The 6000-nt window shown below is 40.5% G+C and overlaps 1 long non-coding RNA gene across 2 annotated transcripts in view; it reads left to right on the forward strand.

Annotated features, from left to right (window-relative positions):
- LOC140003181 (uncharacterized) overlaps window positions 1-5493 on the forward strand; it is a 194725-nt gene extending 189232 nt beyond the window's left edge. For both annotated transcript variants that reach the window (XR_011811308.1, XR_011811309.1), the window contains exons 3-4: window positions 2336-2381; window positions 4389-5493. This is a non-coding gene — a long non-coding RNA (uncharacterized lncRNA). The remainder of the gene's footprint in view (window positions 1-2335; window positions 2382-4388) is intronic.
- Window positions 5494-6000: the final 507 nt, after the last annotated feature.

Below are 6000 nucleotides of genomic sequence, written 5' to 3' on the forward strand. Positions count from 1 at the left end.
GGGATTGCCAGTGGTTTATGATATTGATATTAAGTGCAGTGTGCAAAAGCCTAATTGTTTGTAACCGAGTAATAGAACAACAACCATTTTCGTTCAATTAAGAAGATACTTTTGGGCCAAAGACAATCAGAATTCCAAAATCATTCCTATGATCCATTTTCCACTATTTTAATTTTAATAGTAGGAACCTTTCTCCTTTGGCAGGCTCAGTGACTTGCCAAAACAAATAATTTTGGTTTCTTTTTATTCTTCTCTGAATTACATTTCTGAACTCAGAGAATGCATATGCTTATTTTACTATATCTACGGAACTAAGTAACTGTAGCAGTACCTTTTGATATATTGTGGTGGTTTTACTCAGGTGGGCAGCCAAGCTCCACCACAACCGCTCTCTCACTCCCCCTCTCCTCAAAGAGGAACGGGGAGAAAATACAACACAGAGAACTCGAGGTTTGAGATGAGAAAGGTTTAATTAAAGGGAAAGGGAATGGGGAGGAAAAAAAAAAAAAAAAAAAAAAGGAAACAAAAGAAACAATAATTCCACGTGGAAGCACAGAGAGAGGGGAAAAAAAAATTATTCTCTACTTCCCATCAACGAGCGATGTTCAGCCACGTCCTGGGAAGCAGGGCCTCAAAATGCGTAGTGGTTGTTCAGGAGGAACAGCCCCCTCCCCCACGATAGCCCCCCCTTTTATTGCTGAGTGTGACATCAGGTGTTATGGAATATCCCTTTGGTTGGTTTAGGTCAGCTGCCCCGGCAATGTCCCCTCCCCATCACTTGCCCACCCCCAGCCTGCTGGCTCCTGGGGGCTCAGAAGGGGTCCTGATGCTGTGCCAGCACTACGCAGCAATAGACACAACACTGGAGTGATATCAGTGCTGTTCCAGCTACAAGCGCAGAGCACAGCACTGTGTGGGCTGCTGCAGGGAAAAGGTGACTCTAGCTCAGACAGACCCAACGCATGTATCTTTTCAAACTTATGTTATTAAGCCTTTACTTAGTATAGTCAAATATGCTAGCAAAAAAATCAATGCAAACAGTGGAAAAACTATTCTGCCTACATAAAACTGTCTGACAACAGCTAAATAGTTCATAGATCTTGTAGGATCACTATCACAAAAAAAAATAAATAATAAAATAAAATAAAATTGGGAGTTTTGTTTCTAACAAGGTAGCTTGTGCATCAAAGGCAAATGCGAATCCTGATGTTTTTGCAAAACACAACTGTGTGTAAGGAAATGAAGCAGAAAGATCATTACACTGAGACTTGCTAAAGGTGGGAGAGAACATTAGCCTTCAAAGTGAAGTATTTTGCAAGTTAGCCAGCCAACAATAATATTAAATAACTTCACCAGGATTTTATGAAAGCATCCAGATGGCTCATGCACAAAAATGGAGGCAGTGCACAAGCAGGCTCCAGCTCTCAGTGGATGCCTAGAGGATGCTTATGATAATATTTGTGTAAGGTGTGCCTGGACAGGCACATATGGTGACTACTTCAAGCTATAACTCTTGGTTCAATTAGCTGCTCAGCTTTACCTTTGTTCTGCTGCTCATTGTTACTGGGGCTGTGCTAAGCTGACAATGTTGAACCTGCATTAGAGATGGGAACCCAGATATTTTCAGGGCACAAAGTATGAGGAAGGGGAAGCTGACCTTCCTGAGGTTTGCCTGGTTATATGACCTCCTTTCCCTGGAAGGTGGCTTCCCAGGCTAGATCTCACTCCATTGCTATGTCTGGTCCTGGACACACAGGCATGCTCAGGTATTGGTCCATGGGACCATTTCAGGATGCTGCTACAGCACAAATGAGCAAGGTGCTTATATCTCAACGGGGAGAGAACTTGAATGTGATTTTTTTCTATCTTGATTTCTGTTCCTTTAATTTATTCTTCTATCAGCCTTGTAAGAGGTTTACCCTTTATTTTTTGAGAATTATCCATTTAAACACTGTTCTTAGAAACTGAGTTTCTGTTAGAGAAAGAAGTGTAACTGCTATCTGGTTTGAATCTAGCCATTGAGATACAAAAATGTGTTACTAAATTATACTGAAAGCAGTTTCAAAAGGGAATACTAAATCAGTCACCCTGTTCACACAACATTCAGGAAAACTTCTTACTCCTTCAGTCATGTCTGACAGTTAACTTATTATTTTAATATGTTCACGCTTTCTTAAAGCTTGCTCAGATAATGTGAGGTGCTTCCGATTTTATTGGGATGTGAATGTTCCAGCACTGATATTTAGACTTTTTGAGTCAGGCCTGTTTTGATGATTGCATTTTGATGCTGTTCAAGAGTTGTGCAGATCTGAACAAAAAATCATTTTTCTTTCAGCACTTGACAGTCATATAAGTTGAGCCCTTTCCCATGAATGAGGAAGGTAAGAAAACTGCTTTATTGTATTTGAAACTCCATTTTTAAGAAAATGTTAATTGGTCTGAGAGCAATGGAATATATTTACTGGAATCAAACCAAATTCATTCCTCCCAGAAAGGCAAAGCAAGGGTTGTTACCATGGGCATGGGCAGTGAACAGGAGACAAGACAGTTGTGTGCAGAACTGCTAGTAAGAGCATTCAGTCTCGGGCTCAGTATCAGGACATGGGGTGACTGAAACAGGAGGAAAACAAGAAAGCAGAAAACAGAACAAGTGCAGAAGAGGTATGAGGCTGCACAGACAAATTGTTTCAGCTAGAGGCTGGCTGGGAGAAGATGTTCATCGATCTGTGACACCCCACTGCTGGAGACACTGGCTCCTGTGGCACAGCACTGTATAGTAATCCATTTTAAACAAAACTGTGTGTGTGTGTTAACTCAAGTGGGCTGATTACATTGTTTGTATTGTTTGCAAATTATAGTAATTTATACTGTTATACTAATTGCTGCTGGCCACTTCCGTGAGAGTGCACAGCTGCTCATCTCACGGAACCTGGTGGCCTCTCGCTGGTGAGCAGGACAGAGCAGTGGGGGCAGCAGTGTCAGCATCTTATGCCACACTACTGCTTTAGAAAACAGGGAGAAGGATGAATCACTGATTAGAAAATTATTAATCACAGTTGTTATTGTAATGTCTGAGGGCCAGTCAGAAGGAGCTCCCTGTTACCCCAGCCTCTGAGCACACCAGAGAAATAGCCGATGCCTGCCCTAGTCTGGAAGTTGCTCGGAGAGCAGCCATGGAGGGATGGGCTCAACTTGAGTGGGAGGAACAGCAAATAGAATATTTATCTCTGATCTTTTTTCAGAGAGGTGTAGGTGTCTGCAAAGAGCAATCTGAGTAATACGCTTGGATAAGTGAGATAATGGACTAGTCTATTTTAAGAGGTTAGTTTTCCTTGTTATTGTTGCACCTACACCTACTTGCATAAGGAGAATCGTGGCTTTATGGGAGGCCTAGAAGAGTTTATTTTAAGAAGAAAGCTACCATTTAGGGTGAAATGTTTGTAGTAGGGGCAGAGCGGAGATTTTACACTCCAGGTGTCTTCCTTGGTATAGGCTTTTTGTTCCAGGATATCCAACGTATCCAGCAAATCCATGTTTCAAAATGTCCATAACATTTTGAACATATGAACAGAAGGAAGAGCTCTGTGATAGATTGGCATGGACAGTTCTGTGGTAGTTCCTTTTTCAGAGACCAGGGCAAGTGTCTACAATATTGCAGCCTTTACTTGTGTTACTATTTTGTGTTATTTCTAAGTATTTAGACAAAAGAAAGATCCTACAAAGAAAACAGTATAAATACAGTTTATTGTATTTGCAAAACAAGAAAACTAATTATCATTTTAGATGAAGAGCATACCCTTTGAAAATAAAATTAATTGATAACAGAGAAGCAGAGAAGTGATAAAAGGACACTATTTGGTGTGATCCTGTCATGGGCAGTGCTCAGTGGTTAGCTCAATGGGCAGGAGTTGCTAGAGCATGAGATGTTGCTGAGCACTTTGCCAGCTGGGATGTTCTTTCACAGCTTTGAATCACTTTACTTTCTCAACTTAAGAAGAGTTGTGAGAGACGAGGCTTCAGCAATGGCTTCATCAGGCATTTCTGTAGCTTTGAGAGATGGTGTCAGAAGATCTGTATTTTTCAGATGTCTTCATACAGTGTTGTTGTAATTACCCCAGAGAAGTGGCTTCTATTGTAAATTCTACCAGGCCAGACAAAATAGCCTAAATTAATTTCTCTTATTCAAATAATCAAGTAAGAAAATTTCAGTTCTAGAGTTTATTGCTGCGTTTGAATGCTAAACAGCATGGTGACCCTGTTGATGCAGGCTGTTGAGACAAATTTCAGGAGAATAGTTGCAGCTATCTTAGACTTTTATGAGTGTCTGTGCAAAGGACTGTGAGGAAGATGGAGTAAGTCATTAAAATATGATCAAATGATCTCTGCAGGACAAAATCTCAGCCCATCCCTATAGCCTTGAAGGGCACAAAGCTGGACAGGAAATTTGGGATTTCAGGTGAGGAACTCAAGCTACCAAGTGTCTCACAAAATCCCTGGTGCTGCAGACTCCCAATGAGCCTCACCCCAGAGCCAAGGGGACCTGCTGAGTCCTTCGTCCATTCGCATGGAGAACAGAACAGTGTTTCTCTCTCAGGCTTCCTTGGGTGTGTTTGTGTGTGCTGGGGGGAGGACTTCACTTCATACATCTTATTTCTATCTCTAAAAACTACATTGCAGCCAGGAAGTGGAAATGATATCTGACATTCTAAGAATCATCAGGAGAAAAACAGAAAGGAGAGAACAGTTTGTTTTGTAAGAAAATGAACAGAAACTATTCTGAGCTCCATTTGTTATGGATCGAAGTTGATGTAATATCAAATATCATCAACAGCAGTGCTGTGCATGCTCATAGACTTCTGCTGATGATCAGTACCAAGAAAAGAGAAATAAAATTTGGCAAGGAAAGTAGCACAAGGAAAATAACTTCTATTTTAATGATACAAAAATGGTTTTGAAATTACATACATTTTGTGGGAGAAGCTAAATCATTTCCAAAACAGATAGTAGACTTTTCTTCGAAAAAATGAGGATATAGAGCTTTTTTTATTATTATTATTTTTTGAAATGATTACCTTACACAAGTTTCTGCATGTTTTTTCCAAATACCTTAGAACAGGCTCTATATTTTATCACAGGATAGGATCAGAAAAAGATCTCAGTTCATTTAGGTCACTAAATCCTGGCTGATTGAGTCAAAAGAAGCTTCAAAGCTCTAACAAGCATACCAAGGACAGAAATCCTCAGAAGGTGAAAGGAGTTTTACATCAGCTAGGATGAAAGATTTTTGAAAGCTCAGATGCTGCATTTATTCTTTATTCCTTTTGCTGTAAGCACCCAAACAACTGTGTCAGTATCCGTGCACTGTGGGCTTTCTGTCAATGTATGGAAAAGCAGTGCAGGCCCATGTGGGTTGACATCTGTATTGGAAAATAGTATAGATGGCTTTGCAAAGTACTGCCTTGGCCACTTTGTATGCTTCTGTAGAAATCTACACAGGAGAAAGTCTTTAGGGGAAAAAAACAAAACAAAACAAAAAAAAAACACGACAACAAACAAACAAAAAAGGCCAAACAATTCATTTTCTACAGTTTCTCTTCTTCTGTAGGAAAGAGAGTTATGGGGTTGCAGAGAAGCTGTGGGACGTTTTTTTTCTGCCCAGAGATGTCCAGGATTTCCAGAAATGATCAGATTCACTCTCCACTGTTGCTGTTCCCCCAGAAGGTCCCATGTTCACCGCAACATGGTTCATATCATGTTGGCATGGCTGTAAGCTTCCCCAAGTTCTCCAAGGTCAGGCTGTGTGAAACTGAACTGGTGCTCCTGTGTGTGTAACATATGATATTGTTCATTATTATAACCAAGCATGATTGTACAATGCTTTCATAGGCCTCCTGCTTCACTGAGTTGCAAAATCAGCAATGCTATTAGTACTTATCCACTCATAGTTCAATTTGTGGCCCATTTACTAGTCATGACTCCAACCCTATGGGAAGGAAAAAT

The sequence above is a fragment of the Anas platyrhynchos genome, chromosome 9 (assembly GCF_047663525.1).
Source record: "Anas platyrhynchos isolate ZD024472 breed Pekin duck chromosome 9, IASCAAS_PekinDuck_T2T, whole genome shotgun sequence".
Lineage (NCBI taxonomy): Eukaryota > Metazoa > Chordata > Aves > Anseriformes > Anatidae > Anas > Anas platyrhynchos.